The sequence below is a fragment of the Protopterus annectens genome, chromosome 8.part0, assembly GCF_019279795.1.
Source record: "Protopterus annectens isolate FY-2018-M chromosome 8.part0, PAN1.0, whole genome shotgun sequence".
Classification (NCBI taxonomy): domain Eukaryota; kingdom Metazoa; phylum Chordata; order Ceratodontiformes; family Protopteridae; genus Protopterus; species Protopterus annectens.
In genome coordinates, this window is record NC_056741.1 from 1,412,869,871 (window position 1) to 1,412,889,952 (window position 20,082).

Sequence of the window (20,082 nt, forward strand, 5' to 3'; positions counted from 1 at the left end):
CCACTTTTTTTGCAATAATTTCCGTTTGAGGTATTCCACAGCTGTGTTACTTTTTAAACCAGATGCCTCAGTCTCCACGGGACCCCTCCCTCCTTCCCTCCTGTATACTTTACTGCGTGTCTCTGGACGAACTTCATTCCCTTTTACTCCTGCCTCAAACTACTTGTATCCTTACTAGTTTACTTTGGCATTGATGCATGCTAACCTTGGTGACTCCAGCCTGCATTTACTAGTGGTGCACCCGTCTTTGCGCTCTGTCCATGTCGGTGACTTGGCGCTGATTACACATTTGCCCCCCCCCCCCCTCTACTTTTTTTCCTGGGTGCCGGACTGTGTTGCTCCCATCCTTCCCCCGGGGGGCGGAGTGACGCTTCTTTTTGCTCTGATTGCAGCTGTAGCACCACGAAGGGAGCAGGCAGCAGGTATCACCGGATGAATGGACCGGCTGCTGTAGGAACGTACGCAAATCACTGCTGGGATTCAAGGAGCTGGTTTTGGAAAGCACGTTCCAGATGAGCAGAAAGTGACGGTCTGTTATTCATTTATATTGACTGGATAAGAAGGGGCGGGCATCTCATCCCTGTAGCATCTATATTCGTGAGCCGGCGGAAATCGCATAGGAAAGAAGGGAACTGATTTTACCCAAATGTTGATAGTTTTTTTTGCCTGCAAATAATCATTGGTTGCCTGATAGTTCCTCGATCAAGTTTCTGGGGAATCAGACAGGAGGATATAACCCCAAGAAGCATATAGCTCTGAGAGTGGAAATGCACCAGTGCAGACCATAAAGGTGCATTTCGGTCTGCGCTCGGCTGGGGGGGCTCTACTGTAAATAAGGACCCCAGATGACAAGCGAGCTGCCGCTGCTCCAGGTAAGTGGTTTCGCTCTAGTGACCACACCATCATGGTTCCTTTTTTACAGTGATAACCTACTTGTTCCCATTGCTCCTTGACCTGTTTTGTGTCCCGTAACGTTAAATAAGTGCTAGGAAGGTCTTGTGACTCTGCACATGGGTTTCAGACTAGGGCATGGAGGAGGGCGGACAGACCTGCTTCCAAACCTGGGGCTTTGTTATTCCCGTTAATAAAGGAGGAATGCTCATTTCCTTTACAACCTTTAAATTACTAAGAAAAAAAAAACTGCAGACTGCAGCTGTTCAGCTGCTGTGAGGCGTGCTAAATTGGTGTACATTGTATATTATCTGCAAACAAGGCAGATCTGTATGTTTTATCTCATGACGGGCTTTGGCTGGATTGTAATGCAACTTAAAGTGCAGTTATTTTGTGAATATTTCCTTTTTGGCAGTGGCTGTTTCCTATTCTCACATCGAACTTGACATTTTTTTTCTGTCAGATGCTTTGTGGAATATTATACCTAAACATATTATTAGTGTACGTTCTGCTGGTGTGTTTGTGTCTTTGTTTTTGCTGAGACCTGTGGAAATGGAAGAGACTGGCATCAGAGTCGTGAACATCACCATTTATTGTTTAGCGATGTCTAGAAAAAAATCAGAAGATATTTTAAAATCTCTCTCGAGCTTTTCCGGTCTTTGTGTGAATGCTTGCTTGACATAGCTATAATTTTGGGACTGGTGGGGAGAATAGTTGTGATGTATAGTGTTTAGGTGACCTAGTCTTGAATGGTAGCCTTTTTCGTTCTATTTTGGCACAGATGTGTCCAGAAAGGCATGACTGAATTTTGATGTTGTTTTCTGTTTTTTTTGGCTTATTATCAACAGGCTGACACAACAGCTAATAGTCTGTATTAGTGCATCTGTTTGTAATAATTAAAAAAGTTGCAGTTGCCCGTAGTTAAGTGGGAATCAAGTCAATAATCCCATTAATCTGTTTTCATATATGTAATCTCCATTAAATGTTATAGCTGCAAAACTTGTTTAACGTTTTATTTTGTAGGTTACAAATAAAGCACACGAATATTAACAGCACTTCATGGCTGTTCGCAGATTATGCACTTGGTCAGAGGAAGTGTTGGAATAAAAAAAAAGAGAAATGAGGTCTTTTTCGGTGCATTTTGTTTCAACCAAGAAGTAATTGTTATATGCAGGGCACACGCTAAAAAGTCACGTTTAATTGCTTCTGTATAAAATGTATGTCGGTGCTTCTGGATTTCAGATGGGGTGCATCTAAACCCTTCTGTAATTGCCACCATGCATGTTATCGTAAATGAAATACTCTTGGAAAAAAAATTATACAGTCCTGTACAATAATGTTTGTAAGTGTGCATGTGTAATATATGCATTTATGTATACATACGTGATGTGTTATCTAAAGGGACACCTCACATAACCACAAGTTACTGAAAACACTTCCACAAATGCTCAGTTACCTAACATTGTCTACTACTACATAAAGTTATAGATAATAGTAATAACAAGAAAAGCCGACTTACTTAATAACTGGTTACTTACTGGGCTAATAATATACTGAACCTAACTAGACTGAGTGCTGGGGTACACCCCTCACACTAGCCACACCCCTTACTTGCCATGCGCCTGCTCTAGGCACAATGCTTACTTACCATATATACACTAACGCCACGGTTGCACCACAGTGGGGATAAGGGCAAAAAGAAATCACACTCAGTCAGATTATTCAAGAAGAATATTGAAATTCATTGTTAACACTGCAGAACTGCAAGGTTAATGAACAATCTTGATTGTTCCATAACTATTTCTCACTAGATGCGAGTTCCAACTTTACCAGATTCGGACTACTGTTAACCTTGGCTATGTTTGTGTGTTTATGTATGTATAATCCTTTGTGCTTTACCTTCCTATAAAAATGCAGAACAATTATAATAAACCTGGAATGGTTCAGTACAGTAATTCATTATTAGCATTTTCTTATTTCTACTGTTAAGTACATAACTGAAACATATATCCCTTAACCTGCAGACATTGAAAATAGGAATGAAGGCTCTTGAGGAGTAGGAACTTCCTGGTAAAAAATCTGGACCCACTTCCAGTAGGAATATTGGGTACTATTTAGAAACACATTTAAAAAGAGTATCAAAATGATGGAAAATGAAAGCTCATTATTAAAGGGCTAATGCATGCATATATACATGTGTGTGTGTGTGTGTGTGTATATATATATATATATATATATATATATATATATATATATATTTATTTATTTATTTCAGTTTGATGACCAGGGAAGTCCACTGGGCCAAGAAGAGCCTGTTTTCAGTGGAGGCCTTGGGGGGGGGGGGGGGCATTAACCATGTAAATGAATAACAAAACATGCATAACAGAGAGACTATATATGCTGAGAGAAACAATTTAACAAGTTTTAAGAGATAACATAATATACACAGTAGCTGTAGTGTGAGGAGACATAACTTCTATTAATCTTTGTAGATTAATTTAAAGAAAAAAATTAAACAAAATGTAACAAGTCTGAATTTTGAAGAGAGTAACATTATATACAGAGTAGTTGTAGTAACAGTGGACATACATTCTATTAATCTTTGCAGAGTAATTTTCAAACATCATATGTTATTAAAAATGTAAAACACAGATATGATGAAAATGAGAGAAGAAAATGCAGTCGAGCAGAATAGGTAGAATGGAGGTGATGTATGTGATGAATGTGGTGTCAAAGAAGAGAGACAGACATGGCTGGGAAAATAAAGATGAGTGAGGGGGGCTCATGTATGGGAAGAGCAGGGGGAAATCCATTTAGATGAAAGGTAGGAGTGTAGGAGAGATTTGAAGATGGTGTGGTTAGGGGTGTTATGTAGGGATGAGGGGGTGAGTTCCATATATAAATATATGTGTGTGCACACATATACATACACATATTTCAAGCACAGGCATTTATGCCCTTCTAGCCTGCCAATATACCAAAATAGTTGTTCGCATAATAAGTGTCTAGGCTGTTCTTAAAAATATCTAAATTAGTGCTTTCTTTAATTTAATTTGGTAGCCTGTTCAATGTATCAGCTGCTTTTTGAGATAACCCATTAGTACACTTCTTATTCCTACAGAATCTTGTACATAGTTTGCCTGATGAATATGTATTACTTTTTGATACCCCCAAACATTCCCAGAGGTAGTTGTCTCAAAATGCCCCATATACCTGAATAAGATCTTCTTTTAAATTTCCATTTTAGACACTGTACAAGTTCAGATACTTTAGTCTTTCATAATAACTTAAAATTTCTCATCTACGGATGCGTTTGGTATCGTTCCGTTGTACTCTTTCTAATTTACTCATGCTTGTTTTCTTATAAAGTTTTCATATTAATATTCCATGCTCAAGTTTGGGTCTAATGTAACTAACAAAAATTACTTAATCATTTCTGATTTCCTAGACTTTATCAATCTTTTTATACAACCTATAGTTCTATAACTATCATGAACCAATTGGTTGAAATAATTAGAAAAAGTTAAAGTCATATATACCCAGGTCCTTAAATGAATTTATAGCTTCAGTCACTGTGACCTTTTAATTTGTGTCTCCCAAATCTCATGATTCATTTTTGATGTATTTATCAGCATGTTATTTTCCTGTGTCCAAATGGTCATTTTAGACAAGTTCTTTTGTAGACATGCCATATCTGTAGCACGTAATTAGTTTACCCAATTTCATGTTATCTGCATATAGACTGTAGAACACCTCAGATGAAAAAGGTAGATCTGACAGATACAATCTAAACAAATATGGGCCTAGGACAGAGCCCTGTATGACACCTTGACTGTAACCAAGAATTTTACCTGTCCAATTGCTGTATGATACTTGCCATGTCCTATTTGTAAGCCATGCAGCTATCCATCTTATCAAGAGTACATCAATACCTAGTTGTTCTAATTTATTGCTCAGTACTTTGTGTATGACCCTGTCAAATATTGAAGTTAAAATGTGCTGAGATGACATTTATATAAATTTATCATTCGTAGCTGCTATTATACTGTTATGTAATATCATATTACAGGTGGTAATATATCTATTTTTAACATGTATATACTGCAATATGACCCTGTCAAATATTGAAGTTAAAATGTGCTGAGATGACATTTATATAAATTTATCATTCGTAGCTGCTATTATACTGTTATGTAATATCATATTACAGGTGGTAATAGATCTATTTTTAACATGTATATACTGAAATATGGTTTCAAGTCCCAACCTTTCCAATTCTGACAATAACTTATCCAATATTACCTTCTCCTTATTTTTCCACAGAAGTAGACTTAAGGGTCTGTATGACTCTGGGTTCGTTTTACTCCCCTTTCCTTTATAGACAGATTTAATAAGTGCATGCTTCTAATCTTGACAAATCTCCCCATATTTATATGACCTAGTAAATAATAGATATAATGGTATTTTAGTGTTTTTTAATTTTTCCAAATCTTTTGGGTTTATAATACCATGATGGGAATGGAACCCATTTCTAAGTCAAAGTATGATTAAAGTTTGTGAAATTAGTATTGTTTCAGTCTTTGATGTCAGCCAGAAGTGCTCTTTCCATTACCCGCGATGTGCCCAGTAATGACTCCTTCTGCAATTCGTACAGGGTTACATGTACTGGTAACATATCTAAATATGATTGTTTATAAGACCCCTTTCTCCTACTTCTGTTGGAACTATGTGGGTATCTTTCTTCCACATTGCTCTCATTTCTGCCTGCAGATCCTGATGTTTTATGACTTTATGTCTCTCTCTGTACACAAGGCACTGTAGTCACTGGGTGTGGTGATTTCAATTGATCAATGCTACTTTTGTCTTCTTTTCTTTTCATGGACCACTGTATCTGGTTTTCTAGCATCTATCTTTTGAACTGTTGGTAATGTGTGATCCCATGTGATGTAAACTTCATCATTTTCTATGATGCTTTGTGGCTCATATTTCCGGTGTTTTTCAGCCACTTCAGTACCATAATGTTTGCACAATCCCCAGTGCAACAGTCTTGCCACATTATTATGCCTTTCAGTATACAGTTCTTCTGCCATTAGCATGTCACAACCAGCAATGAGGTGTGTGACTGTTTCCATTTCTGTTTTACAAAACCTATATTTGTCTGTTTCTCTCACATGTTCAATGGACTTTGCAAACCAGTGTGTACATAGCCTACTATCTTGCATCGCCAATATTAACCTTTCATCTTTTGGTTTGAATTGTTAATGGTACTGTATGTTCTTGCTGGAACGTTCTTCTTCCTGTGCTTTGTTTGGATCCAGTTTGCTTAGTTCTTTTTCAATATCATCCAAATTCTGAGGTTATCTGCATGATTGTGGAGCCAAATTGTTTTGCATGAGTTTTTGTAACTATATCTATAATCTGTTGTGTCTGAGAATCAATTTTAGAATCTATACACAGTTTATCAATTTGTATGTCTTTACTCCTTCCACATCTTGTATATCTATAAAATGGTTTCCCATTATGCTCATGCTCAATATCTTTATCTGCATTTTCTTCAATTTTTTCTTGATCTTGTCTCACACTGTGTTTAAATTGTTTGCCCAGTTTGATTATTTCACTTTTCAAAGTTGTAGTTCAGCCTTTTTTTCCATTTCTTGTATGTTTGTCTCTAACCTTAATCAAGTAGCCCATTTGTATTTAAATTATTCCTCCTGACGTTTTGTGCCTAGATTTTGATGTTAAACATTTTGTTAGATTGTTTTGCATTTAAACAATTTCTCTTTCAAAACATTCCACATTTCTTCTGCAGTTTTCCACTTCAATCAGTTTTGCACAGTGACTGCTTTGCTTTCATATAATCTGTTATTAATATTCTGTGCATCGGTTTAGATTTCAGTTTGGCAGAATTATCTAGTAATCACTGACATTTATAACCGCAAGATCTCTGCACATCAGTGGTGGTAAAACTTGACATGAAGTTAGTCCTTTAGGACAGAAACAATGTTCAGTTTCCTGGTAGATTTTTTTACAACCTGCAGCAATTGTTCCTGAGCATGCATTGTGCATAATTTCCTTACTAATGTTGATTCAATATTATACACTTTTGTTTCTGGTAGATTCTATGTCCCCAGCCACTATTATTCTTCCCGTCTGTGTTTCATGCAAGAAATGTATGAATTCCTCTAAGTCTTCAGCACTTGACTTTGGTGGTATATACACTCCAACAATTGTTATATGTTCCAGGGTTGTCTTTATTGTCACAGTTACACAGTCTATAGTATTGGTGTTATCACTGAACATGTAATAATCACAGGTCTCATAGCTATCTTTAATCCCTATCATAACACCTCCACCTGATTTTTTATTTGAATGTCTGTTATAGTAAAAACACTTATACCTTGACAGAACTGGTTTTCAGTCATTGTTCTTTAACCACGTTTCACAAAGAATATCAGAGGCGATCTCTGCTTAACATACAAGGCCATGTCAAACCCAGAGCTGTTGGACATGCTACACTTAAAGAAATCCCAGTCCCCCAGAGCCACATGCTCCAGGGATCTAAACCTTGTCGTCACAATAAACAAAACATGCTGGAGGGATAGGTTCCTGACCCAGAGACTCCCCAGACTCTGGAATAGACTGCCCATACATGTCAAGCAGAGTGCCTCTTTGGCCCTCTTCAAAAGGAACCTTGACGATTGGATGGGAGAAAGGAAATTCACCCCGGGGATCATGTCAGTCACCCTGCTAGACAGGGGTCCAGGGAAGTAAATAGTGTGGGAAGAAATAGCCAGGGAATTGTTATGGCTGGCTTGTATAGGCCCTAGGGTCGATAGCCTAGTACCAAATCTATGAACTTATGAAATATTGCTGTCTGTGCCTTATGTTTGTCGAATATTACAAAACATCTGCTGTAAAAATTCTCTTTCATGATCTTGACAAGTGCACACCATACTGTCTGAACACACACATGTCCAAAATTCTTTTTTTTTTTAAATGGGACATTTCTTTCATGTAGGTAGGTATGTACCCCAAAATCTTTTCATTCATGGTGACATGACTCACCTTTCTCTATGTGAATTGTGAAAAATACATCCTAACACCTGTGCAAGCTATGCTATCTAAAAAGGCTCTAAGTTCCCTACTAACAGTCAGGAGGTCCTTGTGGATGAGATCATTTGTACTGACAGGGATAAAAACATATCCATACTTCCTTACATAAAGCCCTTTTAAGGCCTGCCTCCCATCCTCTATTTTTACTCTTGGCAAGTGTAATACTTTTACATGTCCCTGCTAATGTAAGTAGCAGTTCCTCTAATGCTTGAATCTCCAATTACTATAATATCTTTTCTGACCAGATCTGAAGAATTTTTAACTTCTAATTTTGAATTAACATCTGCTCTATCACTTGTTACAAAAGAATGATCTTCATTACCATGACCTCACTATGACCCTAGGACTGAATAGCATCCTGCCATCACCCAGAATGATACCACAGTACAAGGACAAAATGATTGACTTCAACAATTGGCTAAGCTTCTGGTGTCATTCTAAGGGGATCCAGCATCTGTCTGCCTGGAATGACATGATCGACAAACCACGATGCTTTGCCAGAGATGGCCTGCACCTGTTGCCCTTGGGATTCCGGATACTGGGTAAGGCTCTTGCCACCCCTATAGTGCCTTTTTTTAGGCAAGGTTCAAATGACAAATTCACCACCGCAACAGGTACAGGCAAGCAAAATCTGAGGGTAATGCTACTCAATGCTAGAAGTGTAAATCTCAAAATGTACTCACTCGAGGTACTCCTTAAACAGGAGAACATCGACATCTGTGCAGTGACAGAGACCTGGTTCAAGGCCCCAGAGAGCATCCCTGCATTACCAGGCTATAATTCATACCACACTTTTCAGCCACCTTACCTAGACCAAAACACTATAGGTGGAGGTGTGTCCATATTCATTAAGGATATCCACACCTCCAGGCTAGTTGCTCAGCTTAATGCATCTGAGAATATCCAAGTGCAACTAACTCTGGGCAAGACTGCAATCCAAATTGTAACTTGCTACAGATCTCCCACCATGCCCCAGGATTCCCACTCCTCATTTTTTGATACACTGGAAAATATTAGGGTACAACCCAACACCCTAATAATGGGCGATTTCAACTACCCCACCATTAACTGGGAAAACTACTCACGTACCATTTCTTTTGCTCAGCATTTTCTGGAATTCATAAATTTCAATGCCTTGGATCAACTTATCCACACCTCCACCAGGGGCAGCAATATCCTAGCCCTGGTCATTACCAACATGGGTGGCCGGTCTTCCACACCAGAAGTCAATTCCTCGTTGGTCAGATCCGACCACAAGCTAATCAGCCTAGACATACACATCCCACCCCCACCCCTCATTAGGAAAACCACCGTAAAAAAATTCTCCAAAGCCAACTTCACACTTCTTAAGACAGAAGTGGCAAACTTCACGACACCCATGCAGACGGACAATAGAGGTACGACTGCTGAAGCCTACAGAAATACACTTTATAAGCACTTACACGAGTGCATGGGTCATGCAATCCCTAACAGAACCAAGATGCTATCCTCCAAAAAAAAGGAAGCCAATCTGGTGGTCCCCTGCCATAAACAAACTCTACAACAGAAGAAAGAAACTGTTGCAAAAAAGAGAAAAATCCCATGACTGGAAGAACTCCCTGATCAGTCTCAGTAAGAAGCTGAGATCCCTGATAAAATCCTCCAAAGCTAGTTATGAAAACAAAATTGCAACTGATTCTAAAGACAGCCACAAAGCATTCTATAGCTATGTCAAGAATCTCAATGGCAACACTCAGATCTGCTCTGAGTTACAGCACACTGGCACTAAATATACAGAACCAAGTGATATTGCCAACATCCTGGCAGACAGGGTCAGTGCTAACTTTACCCCCCCCCCCCCACACACACACACCCTCTAAAGGGCCCATCTCTATACCGGAGGAATGCAAAGTTCCTGTAATCATGGCTGTACAGGTAAAAAACACACTCTCCAAAGCCAAGAACACAGCATCCATGGGACCTGACAACATCCCAGGCTGCGTTTTACATGAACTACAGAATGAACTGGCACCTACCTAAGCACCATGTTCAGTCATAGCCTCACCTCAGGCTTTATGCCCACTGAATGGCGCACAGCGACGGTTATCCCACTTCATAAAGGGGGTGCCAACACGGACCCCAGGAACTACTGCCCCATTAGCCTAACAAGCCTGGTCTGCAAGGCCATGGAACATATCTTCATGGAACTTATAAACAAAGACATTGGTAATCTCCAGACTCTGGACCCCACCCAGTTTGGGTTTGTAAAAGGCAGATCATGTCTCCTAAACCTGATTGACTTCTTTGAAGTAATCACCAAAGCCGTAGACGAGGGTAAGGTGATTCACACAGCCTATCTAGATCTCGCCAAGGCTTTTTACACCATCCCCCACTCTGGAATTATAGACGAACTCACTAAACTAGGTATAAATCCCTATGTCACAAGATGGGTTGTTAACTGACTCACTGACAGAACCCACACTGTGAAAGTAGCAGACTCCAAATCCAACTTCAGGCCAGTGTCAAGTGGAGTACCACAGGGTTCAGTCATGGGTCCTCTCCTGTTTGGTATCTACTTTTCTGAAGTACAGGCTAACACAGAAGGTCTTTGGCTAATGACGTTCGCAGATGACTGTAAACTAGGAGCCATAATTGAAACTCCTAATGATGTAGACATCCTACAAAAGGGTCTCACTGAGACAGATGCCTGGTGTCAAAGCTGTGGCCTCAAGCTCAATGCCAAAAAGTGCATTGTCATCCCCTTTGGTAAAAACTCCGTAGCCATGAGCTACCACATAGGTGGTAGTCTACTTAACACCAAAAGTATGATAAGAGACCTCGGGACACAGGTGGATAGTAGTCTCTCCTTTGATGATCACATTGCCACAGTAGTTAGGAAATCCTTCTACGTGGCACACCTCATCACAAAAGGTTTCTCATCCAGAAAAAAAGAGGTTATTGTTCCCCTCTACTTGTCACTCATTAGACCCATTATTGAGCACAACCCCACCCCTTTTGGTATGTACCTCACAAGACATCTAAAACAACTGGAAAGGCTGCAGAAATACCTCACAAAGAGGATTACTGGCCTCAAACTCCAGCTTTACTCCGTCGCATATCGCCTACTCAGAGGCAATCTTTGCCTGACATACAAAGCTATGTCAAAGCCAGAGCTGTTGGACATGCTCCACTTAAAGAAATCCCAATCCCTCCAAGTTACATGCTATAGGGACCTAAACCTTGTCACCACAATAAACAGAACATTCTGGAGGGATAGATTCCTCTCCCAGAGACGTCTCATACTCTGGAACAAACTACCTATCTATATCAAACAAAGCTCCTCATTAGCACTCTTCAAGAAAAATCTTGATGATTGGATGGGACATAGAAAATTCACCCCGGGGATCACCTCGGTGGCTCTGCTCGACAGGGGTACAGGAAAATAATTTTCTTGGGTGGCGAAAGCCAGGGTACTTTTTTGGCTAGGCTTGTATAGGCCCATAGGGCCGATAGCCTAGTACCTACCTGTGAACTATTAGTCTTATTAATCCCACTGTTGTCATTGCCTCTTACATGTACAAGCTGGCTTTGTGCATCTACAGCTTGAGACATGTTGTAATGTTTCTTTCTCTTCTTTTTTCTTACAGTAATGTTCTTCAATCCTTCCAAATTCAATGTTGATTTCTTCCTTTTCACCTGCCCCTTGCCTCTTTTTTCTACCTTCTGTTTTGAAAAAAAAAATGATGTATTTTTCTGTAGACTGAAGGTTTTGATAGAAAAATGTTATAATTTCCTGTAATCTGTGTGTTACATAACAAAGCAGTGTCCTTTTTAGTATGTATTCTCTCTACTTTACAGACATTTATCAGTTTTGTTTTCTTCCTTATTTGTTGTGAACGTCTTCCTTTCTTTCTTTTTTTATTTCCTTGTATATGGTCTGAATCCTCAGATTGCTGAATACTCGTATCCAGAATTCTAAAGTTGTCTGTGGCATTATTTTGTTTCATAGGGGTTGAGTGATCTTTACAGACAATAGACACATCCTTTCCTAAAGGTATAATATTTGTTCTTTGCATAATATTGTATATCCTATCAGTCCAGTCATTAATATATGTAACAAGAGTTCTCCAAGCTGTGCCAATTGCATAAGTGCAGTTTTCATCAGTAAGTATAAATTTACTAATAATAATGGTAAACAAATCATTCATCTTTTGACAATGTAAAATCCATAAACGTAATTCAACCACACAAGGTCATTTATTTTCTTTTTAGAAAAAAAAATGAAGATGTAAGATGCAAGTCCTCTTTCTTTAAATTATTGTTGTTGCAAGTATGTTGGTCATGTAGTGTGGTTTTCTGTGTACTAAACAGCTTCAAACATCACAAATGATGAGGGGGGAGTTCAGAAAACTGTGTGAAGGGATATATCAAGCCTGAAAATAGGGGTGTACCTCCAAAAAGAGGGACATCCTTTGTAGGGATAAATTAGGTCCGAAAATAGGAATGCTCTAAAACTGGAACAGTTGAGAGACGTCTGAAACATCTAACACACATAATTGCACACTAAACCGAATTGCTGTATCTGACATCATTTTTTGCAGAGGACAAGCCCCACCTCCCTCCTGATCTCTACATATACTAATTCCAATGTTGTACAACACAGAAAAGTGCACACATTGTAAAACAACAATAAAACTCATCTTTTCTCTCTTCTGCAGCTGTGTTTTGATAACATTTCAAGTTTCACTTTTGAGTGGCAGTAAACACCTCACTGGAAATACTGCTTTGTTTTCTGCATCTTTTTAATACCGTTTTGTTTTCTTTGGTAACTAATGCTTTTTAGTGATAGCTGTGCTCGCTGGACACTGTTTCTACGGATATCCTAAGAATATAAAAGACTAACATTTTTGCTGTCTTCTTGTAAAATAATCATTGCATTTGTTTGCAGTAAATGTCACATTGAAATAGTTCTAGGACTTTGACAGAAACTGATTTAAGAATATACATTCTAAAAGTGTGTGACTGCACTTTATATACCCCTTTTGCTAATAGAGGACCAATGATTTGATCAATTTTTGGAAGAAATTTTAGAAAGGTTGTTCTACAGCTAATAAACAGTTGAGAATCCACATGGTGACACCACTCTATGTGGGTGATGCAGACATGTTCAAGAGAAGACGGATGCCTCTCAGAAGAGCATTACATTTAAAATGCTGAATTTTTATCTTCAGGTTAGGGGAGCGAGTTAAGACAAAGCAATAATTTGTTACTGAATGAAACTCTTTATATTTGTTGCTATATCCATAGTAAAAGTAAAAGCATTCTAGGTGAAGTCTAAATTGGAGAGTGTCATTTTACAGTAAACACATATGGCTATTGGAAGTTTTCTACAGTGTTTTTGCATGGTATGGAATTTACTGCTTCTAAGAGATTTTGACCAGGGAATTCCTTATGTTATTTCAGTGGCCTAAATGAAACGTCTTGACAGCAGTGCTTGATAGCTACATTATTGAAAGAATTTGCACAAGGTAAAGGTGGGAGATGCGGTTAGAAAAATTAGAGAAGTGGCTATATGGTCCGAAAATGCAATGAAAACATCAATCAGTTAATGTGACAGAAATGTGAACAAAAGGAATAGATATTACAGGGTGACAAAATCTTGTGTGGGTATAGTGGTAAAACAAAATAAATAGCTGCTTCTTGGGTACTGGGGAGAAATCTGGGAGTGAACTGATAAATGTTTACTATTGAGAAAGCAAAACCTAGTTCCTAATGACCTGCAAAAATAAGGTTAAGTAGAAACATTGCTCTTTACAAAAAAAAGAAAGTTATAAAAACTATAAAACTGATGGTGAGTGAATAAGCCTTCATGACCACTTATGCAGCACCTTAAAATTTTTAATGATTTGAAGAAGAAAATATTGACACCATTTTTAAGACTATAATAAATCACAGAATGAAAATAAAGCTGTGAATCTAGCACATATATGCACATACTAATATAGGTTATTGTTGTTGTCTTTCGGCTTTTCCCGGTTAGGGGTCGCCACAGCGGAACTCCGGTCCACTAATGATTGGCAGTAGATTTTCACAAACGACGAGGTGCCAGCTCAACGTTCAGCCTTCAACGAAGGCACGCCCATTTATGCATGTCTTTTGAATGCCCACCCAGCTGCGGGGTGGACATGCAGACTCCACACAGAAGGCACTCCCCGCCACCAGCCGAGAATCAAACGGGAGAACCTCTTGCTGTGAGGCAACAACACTGCCGCTGCACCACTGCGGAATACTAATATAGGTGAAAACGCTAAATGTTGAAATTGCCTATGTCAACACAAAATATTCTAAAGAACTGTCAATATGCAACTCTGCATGCTTCAAGAAATAACCTTAGGGCAAACAACAACAAACAAATAAAACAATGTAGTTTACAGAGTGGGGCAAGCCACTCTTCACCCCCTGCTAAATAAATATTTTAACTCTAAGATTGCACAGTACTGGAAAGGGACACATTTAAAACAAATGTCAGCTTTAACCACAGTTGACTAACATAGGAGATTCCATAAATGTGTGTGTGTGTGTGTGTGTGTATGTATATAATGTCTACCAAAAAATGTCAACTCCCCTAATGTCGACGATTTAGTATGGCTGCACCAAGCACTGACCTTGGTGCATGCAATATTAAACATAACAGAAAAATAAATACATAAAATTGCTTCTTGCAGGAGGGCTAGACCCCCTGCATACCCATATACTAACTCTCAGATTGTAGATTGAGGAAAGGGCATATTCTCTAGCCCGGAGAATTGTTCTGTATAGTACACTTGTCAATATTCTGCTTAGTCGACCAAAACTGTGCTAACTAAATAGATGCCGAACCTAACAATGTTTTGACATTTTACAGCTTTCCCATACGTGTGTGCATATATCTCTCTTATATGTGTATATATATATATATATATATATATATATATATATATATATATATATAGGCACACACATGTATATGGGTCCTCTGTATAAGGGTCCAAGACAGTTAATTGAACTGCCTTTTCATCAAATTACAAATGATTGAAAAAAATTGAAAGTGCATTTGGTTAAATTGCAGTTCATAGAGATGTGTACAAAGTGATAGGGAATCGCTGTTGTGATTTAGGATCATAGGACTGTAGGAATTACAAGGCAAATTAGTCTAGCACAGTGCTTGTATTTTGCTAATGTCCACCCTTATACACCCAACTGGAGAAGTTTGTATTTGTTTGCCTGTTGTGTATTCTTTTTTCTTGGCGAGTTGTGAGCCCATAGAGTTAGTATATTTAAAATAAGAAGCAGTGTGGGGGTGCAGGGAAGGCTTATCCCTGGCAAAAAAAAAAAATGGAAGAGTATTTGCTCTATATGGAATTTTTATGAAATATGATTCAATAAAATGTGTTTTTGATGAAATGCATTTTCAATCTAAATTTCAGTCATATGTAAGTCAATGAAAAGACAATGTGGTGAAAAATATACTCAATATTTAAAAAGCTGAGAAAAGTGGGATAAGGAACAATAAATGCAGATATATGGGTAGTAGCAGAAAGAACAAAGAAAACTTGTAACAGAAATGAATTTAATCAGTCACATAGCATTGCAGTAGAGAGAGCTGTGCTCAAGTCACTGATCTGCTAGATACATCGGCCTCGGTTAGTTCATTTACATTGTTGGCTGTTCATCTATCCCTAATGCATGCACACCAGACAAATATCAGGAAAGCAGGAATGAAAGCTATGACTTTTTCAGTGACTCTGGATAACATATTTCACAAATAATTAACATGCGGTTCAACAGTTTAGTATAGTCAGCATCTTCATAAATTATTATAGATAAAGTTAAAATCTAAAGAAGATTACAAGGCTATATGAATCTAAATATAAACTTAATTGCATTTCATGTAATTTAAGTTTATTAAAATAACATCATGGGATGGGAAATGTAAAATCATGCTAAAATAATTAATCTGGGAAAGCTATTTAGTTTTAAATAAATGCTTTTATATGATAATTATGGTAACTTCTGTTGTAGACGGTGTTATAGACTGAACATACTGTATTTTATTTTATTTTCAAGTTCTGAAAAGTATCCTGCTAGTGACAAAGCCATAGTGCTTGTATTCGTCTTCTTCCTGTTTTATTGGTTACTTTGCTGCTGTGCCACGTGCCACGCAGTAGTTGTTTACTTAATGCGTGTTACTCTCTTTACACCAACGCATATGCCAGCTTATTTGTACAAAGTTATTTAACTGGCAGTTCATAAACATTTTTGCTCTTGCTGATTTGATCCTGGGTGATAACTGAAACTGGGTCCTCTTTAGATCATTCTCCTACTCTGGTCAATAAACAAAAGCTAGTAAATAAATACATTTGCCATTCATGCCAAATAAAACACATTGTATGCGTGTCTTTCTCTCAACATACATTTTTGTAGTCATTCTGTTCTGTAGATTTATTCCATATTTGTTTTGCTTGCTGATGGTAGTATTTTTGCTTAGTTAAAGAAAGAACCTGTATGGCTTGTGAAATCTGTAGATTCTTCCACCTTTCTATTATTCATTTGCTGGTGTAAGAAAACATATGTCCAAGTACCTGCGCAGGTTTTACAAATAAATTGAATATCTTCAAACCTCCTGGTCTAAATGTGCATTTGAATATAAAATATGTTTTAAAACTAAGACCACTTAGGCAAATTTTTAAAGTATTTATTATGCAGTATTCTTTGGAGTATGTTAAAGTTGTACTTGCATGGAATGTAGGTATACATTTTTAGATAAATATGGCTTTAATCATAGCTTTATAATTGAATGATCATAGGGTTATGAATCAACATATCTTCTGAAAAAGTGTACACTATTTTATTGTTGACAAAAGTGCTAAACTAGTAAGACATTTTATGCTGTCAGTTTATTTTGCCTCTCTGTTATTTTTCAGGAAGAAGCTAAGACAATGTTGTAACTTTCTTACTGTGCATACAATGTCTTTATTAACAAGTATAACCAACACTTGTAATCCTGTCAGTGAGACTTGTACCTCATTCTTTAACTGTAGTAGATGGTGGTGTGTTATCATTAGGCATTCTTCAAAATGTTCTTCCCTTTTAAGTAAAAAACATTTTTTTAACTGGTACAGAGAGGACATAAATGTGAATGGTCAGCCAAAAATTTCTGCTGTAAGTCTGTCAGGCATTACTTTAAATGCCTCTCTATGCAGAATGCTACTTCCACAGTCATGGTATTAATTTTATTTAGAAGTCTCTAAAAATTGTAACATTCATTCTTTTAAAATAAGTATATATCTTTGTTCTCGTTACAGCATTTTTATTTATTTTTATCCATTTCTAGTCAGCAATGGAGAACAATATATCCAAATGTGACCCCCTTGCAGGATCTTTGAGAGTCAATATTTTTTATCACATTATTCCTCCCCGTAGTGTGTCACACTGTATTCCACCTTTTGAGAGAGATCTTTCATTGATGTTGCATAATTGCTTATAGTTATTCTCTGTAATCTTTTTGTCCATGTTTACTTAACCCCTTGCCCTAGATGCTGCTTATTTGCATTGCATCGTATTATGTATCACCCCTTCTCCATGCGATTTACCATTAATTGGGTCCTATTCAGAAGACTGACTCAACGGAAAGTTGAACTTCATATGGTCGAGGCCACATGATCGACTCCCCAAAATGTCTCAGCTTTTGAATGGAGATGGCAGTACAGTGGGGACTGGGGACTTTCCCCTTTTCCCCCATTGTAGTGCAATCTGGGTGATGGTATATATAATACGTCGGGGGTATAGTGGGCTCAGTTCCTACATGTGGGTGCAGAGGGGGCTTGGTCCCCTGCAAAAAATTTGATTTTTGTTGCTTTTCCGAAAGTCGATCATATGGTCTTGTCTATATGAAGTTCTACTTTCCGTTGAGCTGATCTTCTGAATGGCATCCCATTGCTTACAAATGTTGTTCTTATTACATATGAACCCACCCTGTTTCCTAAATTACTCAAAACATTGTAAATCTTTGTGTAATGCTTCATTGGGATCAGGGATCGCTGCAATCCACATAGAGACATCTGCAAATTAAAATAACCCTGCCTCATTCTCATCCCACATCAGTACTGCAAAACCAGTCTGATGTGCCTGGTCATGGCCTTGGATACCAAGTGAAGTGTGTTAGTGGTCTTTGTCTTGTGAGTTTCCCACTTTTAGTATTAGTTTATTATTTACCATTCACCACTACCTTGATTGCTATGTTCTTATGTCTGGTTTATAAAAGAAGGATACGTTTCTACCATCTTCAGTACCTGAAGCCACTCTTCAACAAATAAAATTGCTTTTTAATGCTGAAGAGCATGATTTTAGCATCCCTTACTCCCACTGTGTCCATCTTCTTCAAAGAGCACAAAGTACTTCCATTTATTTTCCTTGAATTCCATCACCAATTCTCTGAGGGTCTTTGTTTCTCAGCACACCTTACCAACCTTCCATATCAGATCCTTTCTGTTTGTAATTCTGTTTCACATACTTTTATTTTCTTACTGGAACTTTCTTCAACTTTCTATCTGTCTACCAGAAATATCTCCTCCTTAACAGCCAGATAGATAAAGCTCTGATTATAGTTCAGGGTTTGATTAGCAACTTGGGGGGAGGATGGCCATGCCTATCTTTGGGGGGAGAGACATGCTGCAGCATGATACAGGAGGTTCTGTTTGATGCCAGAGTCCTTGAATATAATGCTGTGCTGGAGGGTAGAGAAAATGGAGTAGGATGACTGCAATATAGCCAGGGATGGGCCCACACATTGTGGTCCTGTCATTGCATGCCAAGCCTACGCACGGGTATCTGTATGTGAGGACAGGGTGAGAGACTAGTGGAAATTCCACTGCAAAGATGGATGATGGCCTCTCAAGCAGCCCATATTACCACTTGTCTGGCAGGGAACCTAATCTAGCACAGCCTCCTAAAAGGGAGACCCTTCAGGTGATGGGAACAACGGAAGTGTGTCAAGAAAGAACTTGGGTAGGGGGGTGATGATCATGTCATGGTGAAGTAAAAAAAAAAACCTTTCCTCTTTAATAGTTTTACTCCGCTACCCATGATTCCCTGACTACTCTTTGAGTCATAGAAAATACAAGGCAGTTGGGCCATGTGACCATTTATGCTTTGCCAGTACCACCCCCAAGACTTTACCTTGTTTTTTCAAGAATGATAGGTTTATCATGTCAAGGTGAAGTTATAAATACCAATACAATTGGCTGACACCTTTTTAGAGGATGCCAGTGTGCCAGATTGTTTGATCTGGAGTGAAAGTTTGTTCCAGAGAAGGAGAACTGTTGATATGAATAATCTTTCTGTCCACGTTGATTTGTTCATTTCCTGATGCATGTTCAGATTTCTGGTTCTAGTTTTCACTGGACTCTTTAATTTGTGGGGGTATAAGAGGTCTTGGACTTCCATATTCCTAATGTCCTGTAAAGCAAGGAACAGATCACTCCTAGAGTCTCAGGACTATGAATACAGGGTCAGACCCTCCAGCCTTTCTTGATTGCTCAGGTCTTTTAGGCATATGATCTTTTTTGCTAAAGAACCTCTGAGGTCTCCCCAAATGCCTAATATGTTGAGTAAGATACATCACAAAAGGGGCATTATGTTTTCTGATGTACTTGATGGTGCAGAATATAGAGGAATAAGGACCTCTTTGTGTCTAGAGAAGATAACTTCTGTGGTTAGCTATACCAGATAAAAGGATTCCTTAACCCGTGTGGCACCATGATGATAAAAGGAGAAGGAATCTTCTACCCATGTTCCAAGTTCTCTCATAAAATCTTCATTTTGATGTGGGGTGTTATCTGTATTATAAGCTATGTTTAGGTTTTTTAGTACATGTGGCAGTATAGTGTTTTAGCCCATTTTCTGTGTAGTCTGTTAATGTGCAAGTTCAAGTTGTGGCTTCTGCATGTCAGAAGGGGATTTGAGAACAAAACCCAGTTTACAATCATCCACAGACTTGGTTATCCAGAGATCTCCGTTTGTGATAAGGAGATCAGAGAAGTACAAGTCCTTTTGCAGATC

At 38.3% G+C, this 20,082-nt stretch overlaps 1 protein-coding gene across 1 annotated transcript in view; it reads left to right on the plus strand.

The window, feature by feature from the left end:
- Positions 1–336: 336 nt before the first annotated feature.
- The window catches only part of GRIK4 (glutamate ionotropic receptor kainate type subunit 4), a 5,029,336-nt gene continuing 5,009,590 nt past the window's right edge, over positions 337–20,082 (plus strand). Inside the window, exon 1 of the mRNA XM_044081017.1 lies at positions 337–872. The gene's annotated coding sequence lies outside the window, so the exon portion shown is untranslated. The remainder of the gene's footprint in view (positions 873–20,082) is intronic.